We start from the raw sequence: 16,609 nt of genomic DNA, 5'->3' as shown, positions 1-16,609 counted from the left end.
ATAATTTTGCAATTCTTTTCCGAGAATTTCAGTTCACAACTGGATCTCCCTATCAAGACATTTTATTTATTTCAATAATTACAGCATATCATTAAGAACACGGGGGAAAAAATATTTGCATGTGTGTGTTTGCACACGCATATGTGTTTCATTAAATATTGGAGGAGAAATTTAAACTTCCTCTCTACTTAAAGGTAACCACAGGAAATTCTTGAATTTTATACTTTATTAATGTGAATATTGTAATTATTTTCTTTAGTAGAGATATTAGAGAAGGTATTTCTAGCATCAAAAATGGAAATAGAAAACAAGTTTGAAGCACTTACTAAAGAGGGAAGGAAAAAGACATTTTAAGATGGTAGTGTATTTTGCAGAATTCCAATAGGCATTTACTAAACATTTATTGAAGGTGGACATTGGGCTGCATGTGATCAGGAAAGTTTACAGCTCTGACTTTTCAGCTGGAGGAGATTCCCAGTGACTTAGGTCACTTATAACACCCTTGTAGAAACATGCACATTTCTACAGGGTACTACAGGGTACTGTAGTAGCATCTGTCACATTCTACCTGGATTTCCCCAGTGAAAATGGAGCCACTTATCCCCCCTGCTTTCTGGGGTGGTGGCTAATGTCTCACAGCTGGGAAATTCCCTAAGCTTTGCTCTCAGCTGAGAGGCACTGGTAAAAGTTATGCTTTCTCCCTCTGGGCAGCCCGCATCAATGGCTGCTCATGTGGTGCTGTGATTGTCTTAGTTTGAGACCTCTCTGAAGGACTAACCTCTCTTCGGCATTCCCTGTTGAATTGGCTAAACCTCAGCTGAAACTGCATCATGGTTCAACTTGTCCATGTGTCCAGTCCTGCTTCCCTGACTTCCTTACAGTTGTTACCAAGAGCATTGTTTCCTCAATACACTTCTTATTTTGAAAAGATTTAATTTTATTTATTTATTTATTTATTTATTTATTTATTTATTTGAGAGAGAGAGAGAGCATGAGTTGGTGGGGAAGGACAGAGGGAGAAGGAAAGCAGACTCCCTGCTGAGCAGGGAGCCTGATGAGGGGCTTGATCCCAGGATCCCGAGATCATGACCTGAGCAGAAGGCAGACACTTAACCGACTGAACCACCCAGGTGCCCCTCTCAATAAAATTCTTATATGCGAATCTCCATCATAGCGTCTGTGTCCTAGGGCTCTCATTCTCTCACAGTTGGTACCAGGCCTGGTTTTTCAAAGCAGATCATGAATGAGATTTTGGAGTTGGATCTGTGCTTCTCTGATTGGCAATGAGGACGCCATCACTGACAATGATTTAGTATTATTCGGATTAATAGCCCCTGGAGTATGTTACAGTAGAATTTTAAAGACTTTCACCATTGCTGAACCTGGAGGGACACCTGTGGAGGGAAATGCAGGGCTCATGCAATATTTCTAGCATTTAACACTACGCATGTGGGGATGGGATGGAGAGAGGTAGTTCTTGCAAGAGCTAAGAAATTAAATGGATATTTCCTGGGATAATCAGTACACTGGGGAAAGTATAATAAATGCCTGGGAGTGGTTAATCATCAGCTTAAGGCTAAATGTGAAAATCAGGGGCCTTTGGTAACTACAAAGAAGCTCGCACCTCCTGTAGCTGGAGGACAGATAAAGCTGAGGACTAGGCCCGTGAGTTCACTGACCTGTTTCTTGTAGGTTCCATCAGGAAAAGAGACCAACTAGAATCCTGGAAGAGCTGATTCCAGATGGAGTGAATTTATTCAAGGAAATGAAGGGAACTATGTGATACAAGGGGTAGGCTGTAGTACATGCTGTGTGGCATAGCCCCTTTCGGAAATAAATTCCTGGGCTCCAGTCACCAGGAGCATTCTTGCTGAAGGGTCACAGCTGAGGCTCCTCTCAGGCTTGCCCTAAGCTGAAAGGAACTGCTTCTCCTCAGTCTATATCTCTTTCCAGGATGCAGTTTAATTCAATAACTGGTTTATACAGGGGGAGGAGGACAAGTTTTGTGGCTACCAAACAAGCAAACTAACAAAAAGAAAAAAAAAAAAAAACACTCACTCTGAATGAAGCATTGAATGGCGTTATCTATAGGGCCGCTAGTGTCCTCTAATGGGTCTCATTGGATTAGTCTGTTCTGTTCTATGATGCCATGATTTAATATTAGGTGTAAACAAGTAGTGAAGATATGCAAGTGTAATACAGACCAGGGCTTTTCAAAGGTATTTTAAAGTAATGAAACTTTCTTTCTGCTGCAGACTTTTTTGGGGGGTTTTTGGAAGGGAGAGCAGAATTCCTATATGTAATAAGGCTGTACATGGAATTCCTCTAGTTGGTCGATTTCTTTTATCTCCTCCTATGAGTAGTTCAAAATTTGGGTAGCCGGCACTCCTTTGACCTTGTCTCCTACTACTTTTTCTCCTCTACCCTTGCTCCCTTACAGTGGCTTTTGTAGTATGTTGGAAGAATCTTAATTCTCTACAGAGCTGTATTTATAAATCACTGTTCAAAATAACATGATAATCCTACAGAAGTCATTGAAATACTAGATGGGGTGTTGAAACTGTGAATCCTTCATTTCTCCAGGCTTTGATTGTGTACCACTTATTACGTCTTCTTCATCCTTTATTCTCTATATACCAAACTCCTACTTTGCATTTCTTTGGGAATCTTTAGGTAGGTATCTCAGAATAATTAAATTTTTGGTTTGGGTTTTACCGCTTCATGTCAACAAATCTAATGAGATGCTAACCAAGTTTGCTGCCTATTTTGTTCACTTGAAATCATAAACAGACATCATGAATATCTTAGCAGTTACTGATGAAAATGTCCTAACAATTTCTCTTAGAGATAATCAGATTTTGTAATGAGTTTGGACAGAGAGAGATTACATGACTTGTTTGTCACATAATTAAGTGGCAGAGCTGGGGTGGAATACAGGGTCTTCATCCTCTCCGTCAAAATTTTCCAGTATTCCATGTTAAAGTACTCTGGCAAATGAATTTCAATTTATTTCACCAACCATTGCTTTTGTACCCCATTAGACCAAAGTAAAAGAAATGTTAAAAAGAAAAATAAGATCCATCCCAAACAAAGGTCTAACACATCTATCTTCCTTTTTCTATATCCCCTCCATGTCCTCTTTCATACACATAGTACTTTTTAAAATTTTTATAATTTTTGCAAGAGAGATCTCCTCCTCCCATTTCTGCCATAGCTTTTTTTTCTCATCTCCAATTTCTTTCCCTCCTTTCTGTTTTCCCACCCTCCTTTTCTCTTCTTCTCTGTTCACTCAAGTCTCAGTTGACAGCACGCCATGCTGAAAAGAGGTTATTTTGAAGCAACCAAGGTCTGTCTTCTGGATTTCCCTTTTTCTTGAACAAAGGGAGTAGGAGGAAGTTTTCAAGTCATCAAAATCAATCCTTTCTCCTGTGTCTTGAGAAGTGAAAGAACAAATCTGCCTATGATGATCAGGGATTTGGGACTGAGGATAGGAGAAACAGATAAATTAACAAGTGTCTCTTGAGATTTGGAAGAAAGATGTTTTATCAGGTGGGTTAAGTTGGCCACAATCAAAGCCTAAAGGCTGTAAATTCCTAAAATCTCATCTGCATGAGGGTAAAAATAGATGAAAGTGTTGGGGAGTTGAAACCAAAAGACTATGACTGGCCTCAGCGAAGATGGAGACAGAAGATGGTTCTGTATCAGTGAGGAACTAGTTCTGCCCCAGTCTTGTTCTGGGTCAACAAAGAGCTAAGTGTACCATGGACTTGTATGCTTGGGGCTCAGGCTACTAGTGAATGCATTCTCTCAAATGAACATGACATCAGATATTTGTCTTCCCTTGAAGAACTTGCTGTGATTAGAACAGCAATCATCTAAGAGTTCCAACAGCTGTAATGTGGCCTTCACGGTCAGGAACAGAGCATGGGAAATGCAGCTATATCCTGAAAACAATGTTCACCTCCCTCCTCCTAGATACCCCTTCAGTTTCCTTAGTATTTGGCAATTTCCAATCATCTCTGCTCAGAAGTAGCAATCCTTCCTATAGCCTGAATTTTCTACTTGTGACAATTTGGCTACACAGCTTCCAATGGGCATTGCTGTAATTCCACCATAGCCCTTTTCTCCATCAACGTTGGCTCATGAGGGAATTGGGACTCTGAACTTTTATAATGCCACTAATCTGGGCATCCTTGTGCCCTGTGGGGATAGGTGGGTGAGGTGGTGAATAGAACATGGAGACCAAGGACTATCTCCATTTTGCTGGAGAATCCCCATTGCCAAGTGTTATTGGAAAGCAAACATCACTTTGGCCCTTCTGGCACCTACTGGAGCAGGAGATTTCCCCTTAGCTACTTTCTTCTGGACATGGCCAGAAATGACAAAGTTATATTCTGTAGCCAGCAACCTTCAGCCACAGGCTGCAGCAGCCCATGGAGAGATGACTGACACACACCAGACTTCTTCTATCTCTCAGACACTGAAAAGCCTTTGCAAATCTCTGGCTCTATAATGGGGAGGGCTTGAGGACTTGGTAGACTAGCCTGGACTTTGTAACACTACTCGCCAAAGGGACCTGACCAGTATATGTGAATTGCATCCCAAATCATACAACGGGATACCTTAACTAGGCTTGCATTCCACTTTTTCACTTACTTGTACACCATTAACATTTCCCATATTGCAACATGGTTTTGTATATTTGTTTAGTGAATGGCCTTCATAATTACAATTTGATTGCAGCATAATGTTTTCCCTTAAGAGGATGTGCCATAATTTGTGAGGCATTCATTGATTGCTGGACATTTAGGTTTTTTCCAATGTTTCATGATTACAAATAATGTTGCAAAAAATATGCCTATTGCTTCTCTTCTTATTTTAAATCATTTCCTTAGTGTACATTCCCAAGAGTGAGATTACCGAGTCAAAAGTGTAAACATTTTAGTTAAACAAGTCTAAAGGGAAAAACACATTCTATATGCTTGAAAAGTAAACTATGAATCTGGAAAATACCAATTGGCTGGGTCTTAATCTTTGCCCCATTTGATTTAATTTGAAATAAAGGTAAGCTTTCTTTTTCTATAACTGAATCTTATGAATTAGCGTCAACCACATAGGCTCTACCTACCGGCTGACCAAACTGACTCTAACTGTAGGGCTGTGATACCGCATAACAGAAATTATCTTGCCCTTGGGTTCAGTACAACATCCAATTGCATTATCATTTTCAGAGTAAATAGCTCTTGTCATCCCTAACTACAGCTGTGTGAAACCAGCGGCGTCCACTTGGCAGTGAATCACATACCAAAGTGTTACTCAATTATTATCCAGAAATAAAACTTAAATCACTTCTCCTGGCTAACTGAGTGTAAGGTACTTTTTATTTACTGAAGGGTGAAATCATGCCTTTCAGGCAAGCTTTGGTTTCAAGTGTCAGTTGTCTGATAGGGGAGGGTATTTTGATGGCCTCAAAATATAAGGTGGACACACGAAGCTTTCTCCCCCTTTTTTTTTCCCCATGGTTTTTGGCATTCAGGATGTAATCCTGGAGCTTCACCTCAAGGTAAATTCCACACTTACCTTACCATTTCCCTCAGGAAAACCCATTTCACAATAGTTATACTACAGTGGTATTTGCTTCACTTCAACAAAAATTTATTGAGTGTGTAGGTAGCAGGGCGTATGGAAAGAATATGGCTTGAGAATCATGCTGACCGGCTGTGTATTCATGAAAAATGTATGCAATTTCTCTAAATCCCAATGCCTTCATTTATTAAGTGAAAATAATAATACCTTTTTCACAAGTGGGAAGTGCAGATAATATACAAAATAGGAAGTTCTTGGCATGCAATAGGCACTCAATAAATGACAGTTCTTTTTCTTGGGTCTATATGGAATACAAAATTGCAAGACAGGGTTCCTGCTTTCAGAGCCTACAGAAGGGCAGATATGAGCAGGTAAATACAAGTAGCTAGGATACAAAAGTCTATGACAAATGCCATAAAAGAGAAACAAAGTTTGAAGGGAAACATCAAGGGGAGACAACAGAGACGACCTAGAGAGAGGCTATAAAAAATAGTAAAAACAAACTTGAGTCTGGATTCAGAGATTCTGGTTTCACAAGACTCCAAATTCTTTGAGACTGAATTTCTTTATCTAGAAGTGAAGGAAGTCAATTAATATTAATAGGGTTTGGAAACAAATGACATCATGTATATGAAATCTCTTTGAGCCTTACATCCTTTGCATTTGTTAGTAATTGCAATAATGATAATTCCAAATTCAACTCTCTGGAAACCCTTTATGGAGGTAGTGGCATATGAAATAGCTGTTAGAGAATGGATTAGATGCTGATCACATGTAAGAACTGGCTGAGGGAGTAGCTTAAGTAAAGGTTTGTGAGAAAGAAAACACACCATAGGGTGAGTGAATTTAAGTGGAAATAACAGTGAAAAGTGGGTTGGGACCATATGGGAAAAACTGGATGGTTTGCTAAGCATGTATTTACATTTTATTTTACATTATGGGAAGCTCTTAAAGTTTTGTGAACTGGAAGCAAAAGCACTCTCATCTCTCTGCTCTCAGAATGGAGTTTTAGAAAAGAATTTTCACAGTGGTATAGAGACCGCACACTCTCCCTCCCCTGTTGAGAAGGAATTTAGAGCACACATCCCAGAATCAACAATTGAATTGGAAGTTGACTTAAAATATTCTGTGGGAGTCTTGAATAACAGCCCCCCCCCAGATGTTCACCTTTTAATACCCCAAGTTTTGAATATGTTACCTCGTGTGGAAAAAGAGGATTTTGCAGGTGCAATTAAAGGTCTTGAGATGGGGATAGTGTCCTAGAGTATCCAGGTGGGCCCAGTGTAATCACAAATGTCTGTAAGAAAAGGGCAGGAGTGTCAAAATCAGAGAGAAGGGAGGTATGCAGCAGAAATTGGAGTGAAGTGCTTTGAAGGTGGAGGAAGGGGCCACCAGTCAAGGAATGTAGCTTCTGGAATCTAAAGGAGGACCTGATTCACCCTAGAGCCTCCAATAGAAATACAGTCTTTCCAACGCCTTCATTTTAGGACTTCTGACCTCCGAAACTGTCAGATAATACATTTATATTGTTATAAGCCACTCAGCTTGTGGTAACTTGTTATATCGATGACAGAAACTGACACATATCCTCTGTCGTGGTTGTTTTCAGCTTATTTATGAACTCTGTCCCTAATCCACTACCCACACCCACTATAAATCCATTAAAATACCCAAATTTTTCTCTGGGGATTTCTTTGAGAATATAAATGCATATCATTAAAATAAACATTGTCATACGTTCAGATCTGATCTTAAAAAAAAATTCAAGATCCATTTGAAAGTGGTACTTTTGCCTGTTTGGTTTTTCTCATCAGCTTGACACTATTTGGAGTCAAGGGAGCCCCTGAATTGGTCACAGCAAGGAGTTTCAGCTTAGGATCAGAGGGGCTGTTCCACAGACACAAAGTTAAATTTCGAATGCTGTTCTTTCCAAATGGTCCCAACTCTTTGCATATACACCTATTTAGAAGACTTTTTTTTTTTTTCTATCCAGTGTTCAGCTTGGCTCTTGTACTTCCTGGAATTTGGAGAGGAAAAAAAGTCACTAACTTTTAAGCATAAAGTAATAGGAAACTGGAAAGGGGAAAAACATCACAAACTATGGTGCTTTCAGAACTTACCAGGATTCCTTCGTGGCCATTCTTCTGTATCCCTATCCTCTATGACTTCAGCCAAAAAACATTAAAATGAGTTCCTTATACCGTGCATGGTTTGCAGGTGAGGGTTGTCTGAGCTTTAATTTGCTGTTTGATTCGCCCCAGGATTTTCAGGTGTTGCATGAGGGAGTAAAGTACAGAGTGTACCTTAGTTCTTGGTTGTTAGCCATTGGATGATGGCCATCATATTATTAAACCATCCAAGCACGCTGGGTCTCAACCACAAAATTTAATTTTCCCTACTGCAGGGACTAATCAACTACTATAGATGTAAAGACCTAAAGAGACTGTTTTTATCTGCAACAAATTCCCCCTGCAGACTGAAGTGGAGCTAATTTTAGTTTTGTCTATCCTCGGGGTTACAAACATTGATAGAAGTTCAGCGTGATGAGAAACAGATAAGAGGTGGAATTTATCTGAATGCAATCTGTGACATAAATTAAAGAAAGATGAAAGCTCTGAGGTTCTTGGTAACACCTTGGTAAATAATGTTTGGGGATTCCACTATAGGCAGTTCCCATCATACTTGTTAATATATTTTTACATCCTCTAGGTACCTCTAGGAGCTAATGTCTCCCTATTCCTTTCTGCCATTCCCCAGGAGGATTTTCCTCTTCTCCAACTCCTTCCCCTTTTCCTGACACCTCCTCAACCTTCACTGTCATCATAACCTGCTTCTAACCTTCCAACTCTGCACCAGCGGACAGAATCGGTGATACTGAAGTGGAAGCAGGGAAGAGAAGAAAATCAGGTGCACTGGATGCCTGCAATATTGGTCTTGGGCTCTTGTCAGACCTCACATATGACAGAGAACAAGATGTTGGAGACACTGGTAGCCAAACTCCTCTAACTGATTATCAAGGCATCCCATTATACAATCAAGATTTTTTAATGATAAAAAGGTCCTTGTAAATATTCTTAGACCTTTTTAACCCTTATCTTTAAAACTACTTCAAATACATAAGGCTCCCAAAGAGGTAAATTCATGTTTGACCACGTTAAGGCAGCTACTGAAGCAAAGGGTGCCACATGGCATCGATTGTTCCTAGGCTGATGCAATCAGCATGGAGTAATAAAATGGAATGGGCTGACTCTTGAGGTGGAAAAACTTTTGATTATGCGGATTACACGATCAGAAGCAGCAAATCCATATGGCTCCAAGCCAAGTGACAATTGCAGGAAGGGCACTGCATCTCTTTCAAATATTTAAGGATGATCTCATTGAGACATCAAAGAAATAAGTTGTAGCTATAGCAAAGGATTGATTTGATTGCTTTAGGACACAAATTGTTTGGCATAACACCAGAGTTTGGGGGTAAATTCCAAGTATTTATACAGGTGACCCAAGACTTACAGCTGCTTAACTTGTAACTATTGTTCAGGAAACAATTAAGATGTAAGTGCGGGGGTACAGTCAGCAGTATACTCCAGGGAGCTCCTGGGAGGTATAGGGTTTGGGGGGCTGACTAGAAGTCCAACCACAATTTTTGATAATTTCTATTGAAACATATAATCACAGTTCTGTAAAGCCAAGTTAAAAGCTATCTGAGTTTCAAAGCAATCTGTGTTTTGCAATGCCAAACTTGCCCAGGGAAAACAAACTAGTATCTTACTTGATCCAAGTATGTGATACAATTTTTTTTCACTGGAGTGGAAAGTTGATTCTGATTGAAGACTGAAATACCGGTTGACCAGACTGCACTGTCAAGTTTTCCCAATCTGATTAAGAGGCATTACATTTATCTGAGAGAAAAAGTAAGAATCGAATGGCTAATTGGAATAAGGTGGCACTTTACTTCTTTTATACCCTAATGGGTCAAACGTTATGAGGTGTTTGTCCACCATTCCACCTCTCTTCCTTATTTAAGAAAACTCCAGTTTTGTTGGGTAGCCATGTGCTCAGTTCCAGGAGGGGCCTCCTGCTGTAATAAGGAGACACATAAATAACCCTTTCCTCTCTGTCAGTTATTGGTTATAAGGTGGGTATAAGAGCAGTTCTTGTCAATGGGATGATATAAGAAGTATGAAGAAGACTTTTTTCTGCCATCACTTCTTATCGTCCTTCCATTTCGAATGTGCTTCCAAAAAATTTTGATGATTGAAACATCAGCAGCCATTCTGAGATCATCAGGGGAGACCTCTTCCTAGGACTGAGAATACAAAGAACAGAAGCTTAGAAAGAGGGGGGCCCTCATCTATCAGTAAGTCCCAAACACAACTCAGGAATCACCTCCTCTGGCCATCTTATTGTGGAAACAAGGAATGTTTTCTATTTTAAGCAACTTTTGGTTGAGTATTTTGTTGAGTATTATGTGCTTTTATTCAGCAAAAAGCACTCTAGATGATCAACTCAAGAAACCCTTTATTCTAGGAGGTGGCACCATGGTTTATCATGGAACTCGGAAATCAAAGAGGATTAGAAAGCAGATTTGAGAGCCTTGGGCCAAAGAATCACAGCGATCGCCCAAAGGTGTTTTCCTATGGGCAATTATGAGAAAAATTTGAACTGGAGCAATCTTCCCCTTATAAAAATTAACCCAAGTCACAGGTAAGGGAACCACTGAATTCAAGAACTTTTTCAGATAGAGAATCATATTTCACTCTGATATTTTGGAAGGGAAAAGTGAGTGAGAAGCCAGAATTACTGCAAATGTGTAGGATGTGCTGCATTAACATTCTATTTAGGTTTTGAAAAGGGTCTCCCTTGCTATTTTTGGAAATATCGTTGGTAAGTTTCACACCTGTATTCCAGGAAGTTGCAACATCTGAATTTTACTTATTAAAATGAGACATGGTCTCAATTACCTTCTGAAGAGAGAAAAGCATGAGTAAGATCACTGTGGGTCTCCCAAATGTAAAATTAATCCATGTTACCCTTAACCACAGAAGCATTTCTTAGACAATCTGAGAAAAGGAGAGGGTGGGAAGAGCAGAGAGGAGATCAGAAGGTGTTTGAATGAACTAATGGTCCCTTTAAATTCACCGGTTCTGGCAATAAAGGGTGTCCTCCACACCTGTTAAATTTATCAAGAAGAGGCAGGACAGCTTCCATGACTAAGAAAGAAAGCCATTTTGAAGTGTTCATTCAAAATGATTGCTGTCGAGGCTTTACAGGAAACATTAGCTTTAAATGACAATTGGAAATTGAAGAAAGTTGCTACCCAAGAAAACAATTATAAGTATTCTTAATTGCCTGGAAATGGTTTGTCATGCAAAATCGGACCACGCACGATACATTTACATAAATGGCTCAGAGGCACCGATGTTGTAATGCCGCAGAGTCTCTTTGCACACGGTGTTCCGATAACACACTTGAGACTAGGAATCTGACTTGCTTTTCTCTCTCCTCCCCTACCTTCTCCACCACCTCTTCATGCTTTTTGAGGCCGGGAGGGATGGAGGGAAGGAAGAGCAAGCATAAAATAACTGCAAAAAGTCAGTGACTGCTACTCAATGTATTTTATTATTTCAGGAATTCATTCAAAGCCGGGCTGCAATTACATTTAAAACAGGAGAATAATGGGCTATTGACATGTATATGGTTTTAGAAATATAAGGCCTCATTTTCTCAGCTGGAATTTCCCCTACAATGTGCATTTGCATTACATTAGAGATGCTCTTTTGGAAAAGGAGGATCACATGCATTCAGACATTTTGACATTATCTGGGTCAGAGGCAACATTTAAAAGCAATAGCCGTACTAGTACCAAAGCTCTCTTGCAGGCAAGCATTGCAGTGCATTAGAGAAAAAGGAGGCGAGCCCTGAGCGTCTCCCTGCATTGGCCATGTTTTATGACATACCTGCCTAACCCAGACATTAATCTACTGAAGATGAATTGGCCTGGTCATGGTCCTCTGCTAACCTTCAACGGCGTGTACATTACCTAAATTGAAATCTGCACTTTTTCATGCCACGTGTGGTTTGATGTGATGGTCCAAGGAATGTAGGGTGCATTAGAATTGGTTTTTATGTGAAGAGAATCTCCCCTCCTATTTACCTTTCAGCAGGGCAGCTGCAGGCTTTCCTGCTCACTTGACAATGAAGGCATTATTCTCTACTGCTTCACCCAAGAGTAGCTACTCTGGCCGGCTCAAAATTGCGTGGCCCTGGTCAGGTATGTAAGCAACCCAGTGCCTTTCCTGTTCCCAGAAGTGCCAAAGGCATAATGAAAAAGGAATGCAGAAGTTTTCACCTGTTGTAACTGTCTAATAAAGCCCTGGACAATGAATTCTTTGTCATCTTCCAAGAAGAGGTCAGTTGTAGGTGTCCGTGATTACATGAGTACTTTATGTGAACAGAAAGACCTGTATAATTGGTGTGATATGACCAGTAAAATCTCATCAAAGTTGCACAAGATGTCTATAATTTTCTAATCCCTCACGTCCTGGTTCCTCAGACATGACACTCTTTATTTACCCTGCATTTACACTTCTTCCCAGAATGGGCAGGGAAACTAGACTCGTACTGGCCCCTCTATAATTACTGTAATAAGTTGGGGGAAACTAGGAAACAGTGAATCCTTGTGAAACTGCTTTCCTTGAATTTTCTGTTCTTCTGCAGGTTAAAATTGAAAGAATAAACGGACACCACAGGGCCCATGAGCACAGGCTTTATGGGCAGATAACCTATGTTTAAATCCTCCTCCTCCAGTTATTGGAGATGGGTGACCTTTGAGCTTAATTTCCTCATTGGCAAACAGGTGATAATAATGAAGATCAGATGGGTTTCTGTGATCATTCATTCATTCAACAAGTACATAGAAAACAGTTCCATGTACCAGGCACTCTATGTGCCTCTAGCTATTGGTGATAGACTGCTGGTATCTTGTTTTCATGGAGCCTATAGAGATCAATCCAGGAAAGCATTTAGCAAACAGTGCTTGGCACATAGTAAACACACCATAAATTTGCTATTATCATCACAATTACTGTAATAAAAGTATGCAGAGTCACATTTCCACACTTCCTATTGAAGATATTCCATGCCATCATCTAGAAGAGCAACAGAAGGGTTATTTTAAACAATGGTATGACACTCTCCAGACAAGCATAGTTTAGAAATTTGACTACTCGCTTTCTCGTGCAGATACTTTTGTAAAACTATCAAGTCTTTGTTTTGGCAATCAAAGATGATGGTGCGCTCTGGGTGTTTTCACTGAGATTATTGAGAGCCAACTATGCACCCAACAGTCTTGCATTGGGGGGATTCTGGAAAGACTTTTTCCCATTATTAACATCGTTTTTGTTCTCATATTGTTCACAAAACAATTTCAAAGAAATGATCTTGCTCCTGAGCGTAAATGCTCCCAATGTTTTGATACATGAAGGACCCATTCAATATTAGTGATCAAAAGTGCCAATGTTGACATTCAAGCAATTGAATTTCAGTACCATTAGCCCCCCATTATAGAACTGACTTCATTTGTTTACAAAAGTCACTTACAGTGAAAATGACATTGCCTGGCAGGATCCCACAGAACTGGGTTCCGAACAATTGTAACATAAATAAGTAGTCTCTGGCAAATGGGTGCCAAAGAAAAGGGAAATGGGATGATGTAGATGGGCAGGAGAGCTGTACACCTGTTGGAGTTATAACTGGCATGAGCCAATGACATTTGTTTCCACTTTCCTAAGCAATAAATTTGCTTGGTGAGTAATGGTGCACACCTACCAATTTAGAAAATTAGAGAGAGAGTTTCCGTTCCAGGGAAATGGCTCCAAAGGGTGTGTGGAGAGCTGGAGGCTCTTTAAATAATCCAAACTCTCCACAGAGTAACTCCTTAGAATTTGTCTCACTGGCATTGGGAATGATTTGCAGAGAGCACAGAACATTTAAATATAGACACTGTATTATACAAGCCTTTGATGACTGTATGAGAGAAGTGCTCTGCAGCTAACATGGGAAAATATTGGGAGCCTCTACCATAAAATAACCTGAAAAGGTCATTGTACTGTTTTGTTGAATGTGATTTATTTCCTAGATTTGAAAATAATGGTCACTAGCAAGGCCTCTAACCCGATACATCTAGAGACTAAATCATGAAATGTTTTTAGAAGTACTGATAAAAGCAGATAGAAGTAAAAACGAGCCCAAGATTAGACTGAAGCCCAAGTTAAATGCAGTTCTCTGTGATTTTTTTCCTTGAAAATTATGAAAGTGTTTGTCTATTTTTCTTTGACCCTATTTTGTTTTTGGGGGGATTTTCCTAGGGATACAGTATTTAAAAGAATATCCAATAATATGAAGCATCTTTGCCGAAGTGAAACCATCAAACAGATGCAAGAAAACTATGCTCCTGCTTCTGATGGAGCTTGGAATAGAACCCTCTCTTCATGTCACGAGAGTGTTTAGTTCCCAGTTCTTTAATTGGTATCTGGAAGCATTAATAAAGAAGAACAAAAGTTTCTGCCAACCTCACTTGCCTAGATAGCTTGTTTGCTCACCCCCACCCCCAGCATTGAGACACTGAAGGCAAAGAGAGGACATCAATAATTTTCTAATTAAGTCACAGTCGAGAGGCGCTCAGGATAGTCTGAATTATGCTAAAATAGCAAACACTCAAAAACCCCATTGGCTTAAAATGTTGATTTCTAGTTTACACTATATGTTCAATGTGACTTAGTAGGGGCTCTGCTCAACTAAGTCTCCAGAAGATACATTACCATGTAATTCATGCTTTCAAACTCTCCATGACAGGAGAAAGGGGGAACATGGAAATGTCAACATTGACTTTTAAATGCTTCCACTTAGTGGGGACACATATCATGTCATGACAAAGACAAATATCGAAGCGTAATTTCAAGGGGACAGGGAAATGCTATGCTCCCATGTATCCAGCATTACCATACCCAGGAATATAATAATCTACATCAAGATTTTCATTCATTACGTAGGCCAGTGGCTCTCAACTGGGGGTAAATTTGTCCCCCAGAAAACACTTGGCAACATCTGGAGACAGCTTTGGTTGTCGCAAGGGGAAGAGAGTGACACTTTCATCTAGTGTTCAGAGACTAGGAATGCTGCTAAGCACCTTACAAGGCACAGACAGTTCCCAGAACAATTATCTGGTCCAAAATGTCACTGGTACTGAGATGGAGAAACCCTGCATTGGATTACTGGGTTTCTCAAAACTTGCATACATAAGAAAGTTCATGCCCAGACAAATTAAGACATATTTTATTTTAAAATTCTATTTAAATTCAATTAATTAACATATAATGTATTATTGGTTTTGGAGGTAGAGGTCAACGACTCATCAGGCTTACATAATACCCAGCGCTCATTACATCACATGACCTTCTTAATGTTTTAAAGTTCTAGTGATGGAAACTGTGTTATACTGGTGAAGGAACAGACAAAGAGATCAATGGAGCAAAAAAGGGAACCCCCAAACAGACTCACTTTGTGTGAATATGGTAGATGATAGAATGACAATCCCACACAAGGCAGAATGATGTGAGGGTAATTATTTATGTGGGAAAAAATAAAGCTGTATCTTTTTCTCGTATCACATGCATGAATAAATTCTGAATGTATTAAAATTGTAAAAGTAAAAACATGACTGTAAATTTACTAAAAGAAAATATCAGTGTGTTTCTATGAAAAGAGTAGGGGACATCTTCTTAAGACACACAAAAAAACCTTAAAGAAAGATATGCATAATTATCCTGATATCAAAATTACACGACAAGCAAGAGATGAAAAAACACTTAAGAATGTTTACACAACACCCGACTAAAATATATAAATAAAAATCATCTGAAATATATATAGAAATTTATAAAATGTAAAAACAAAAGAGTGAAAATACAAAATGAGTCTGGAGCATCTTGTGGTGTCTCAAAAATAAGGAAGTGCTCAGAAAACAAATGGTGATGGCATGTCAAAGGGACAGAGAAACCAACACAAAAGAGCTTCCAGTGGCAAAATTGGAACAATTTTGAGCAATAAAATAAACATGTTTTAGCAGTACATTATAAACAATAAAATAACATATTACTGGGTTATAACCCAGAATGTAAAATAAATATACAGGAGTCCATGCTGATATAGAGGATTGAATAAATAAATAAATAGGAGAGAAGAGACAAACCTTCCTTGCAGAAGAATTACACCTTTCGTAAACAGTATGCCTCCCCCAGGAGGTGGGGCTTAGCCACACCTCCTCCCCTAGCCTCCATGTGGCTTGGACTTTGTGACTTCCTTCAAAAGAATAGAATATGGAAAGGAGGGAATTATATAGCTTTATGGTGGAAAAATCTTGCAAATACTGTTAGCTCATACCCAATATCAAAGAAAAAGGTCTACCAGGATTCATATTGAAGCAAAAATGGTGGTTGCTTTGGTAAGCCGACAAGATGGGAAATGTGATATGTGGATGTCTGGAGAGAAGAAGGGAGTAGTACTTTGGAAATAATATATTTTTACTCCTTATGTAATTTAAAAGTAATTTAAAATAAATAACCATCTTGTGTGTTTGTTGAAGATGGTTCATTCTTTGACCTTTACAGTCAGAAATTCAGTAGGTCTGGGGTGGACCCAGAAGTAAGAATTTTTAACAAGTGCTCTGGATGGTTCCAATGTGGTACACACATCAGACATTGCATTCAAGAAACTGAAAGCTAGGAGGAAGTTCCTAGTTTTCAAGTTGTGTTCCATATATTACTTACTTTTCTGAACTGAATGGGGTTAATTTCATATGTCCATCCCTTAACCAGTGTTAGGATTTGAAAGGGCCCAAATTCTGATCCAAGTGAGACATAAGACCAAAGACTGAGGCAAATGGGAGATAACAGTATCATATAAGTACACATAAAGATGTCATAAAGCTGATACTGGAAGGTGTGGCTTTTACCTGTGGAGAGGT

At 39.3% G+C, this 16,609-nt stretch overlaps 1 long non-coding RNA gene across 1 annotated transcript; it reads right to left on the bottom strand.

Moving 5' to 3' along the window:
- Positions 1-5,785: 5,785 nt before the first annotated feature.
- Positions 5,786-7,843, bottom strand: LOC129495100 (uncharacterized). The gene is made up of 3 exons (XR_008661458.1): positions 7,707-7,843; positions 6,785-6,883; positions 5,786-6,156 (listed from the first exon to the last, which is right to left on the bottom strand). It is a non-coding gene; the product is annotated as an uncharacterized LOC129495100 (long non-coding RNA).
- Positions 7,844-16,609: the final 8,766 nt, after the last annotated feature.

This window comes from Nyctereutes procyonoides, unplaced genomic scaffold (assembly GCF_905146905.1).
Source record: "Nyctereutes procyonoides isolate TBG_1078 unplaced genomic scaffold, NYPRO_anot_genome, whole genome shotgun sequence".
NCBI classification, from domain to species: domain Eukaryota; kingdom Metazoa; phylum Chordata; class Mammalia; order Carnivora; family Canidae; genus Nyctereutes; species Nyctereutes procyonoides.
This window is presented reverse-complemented; position numbering and strand designations above follow the sequence as displayed.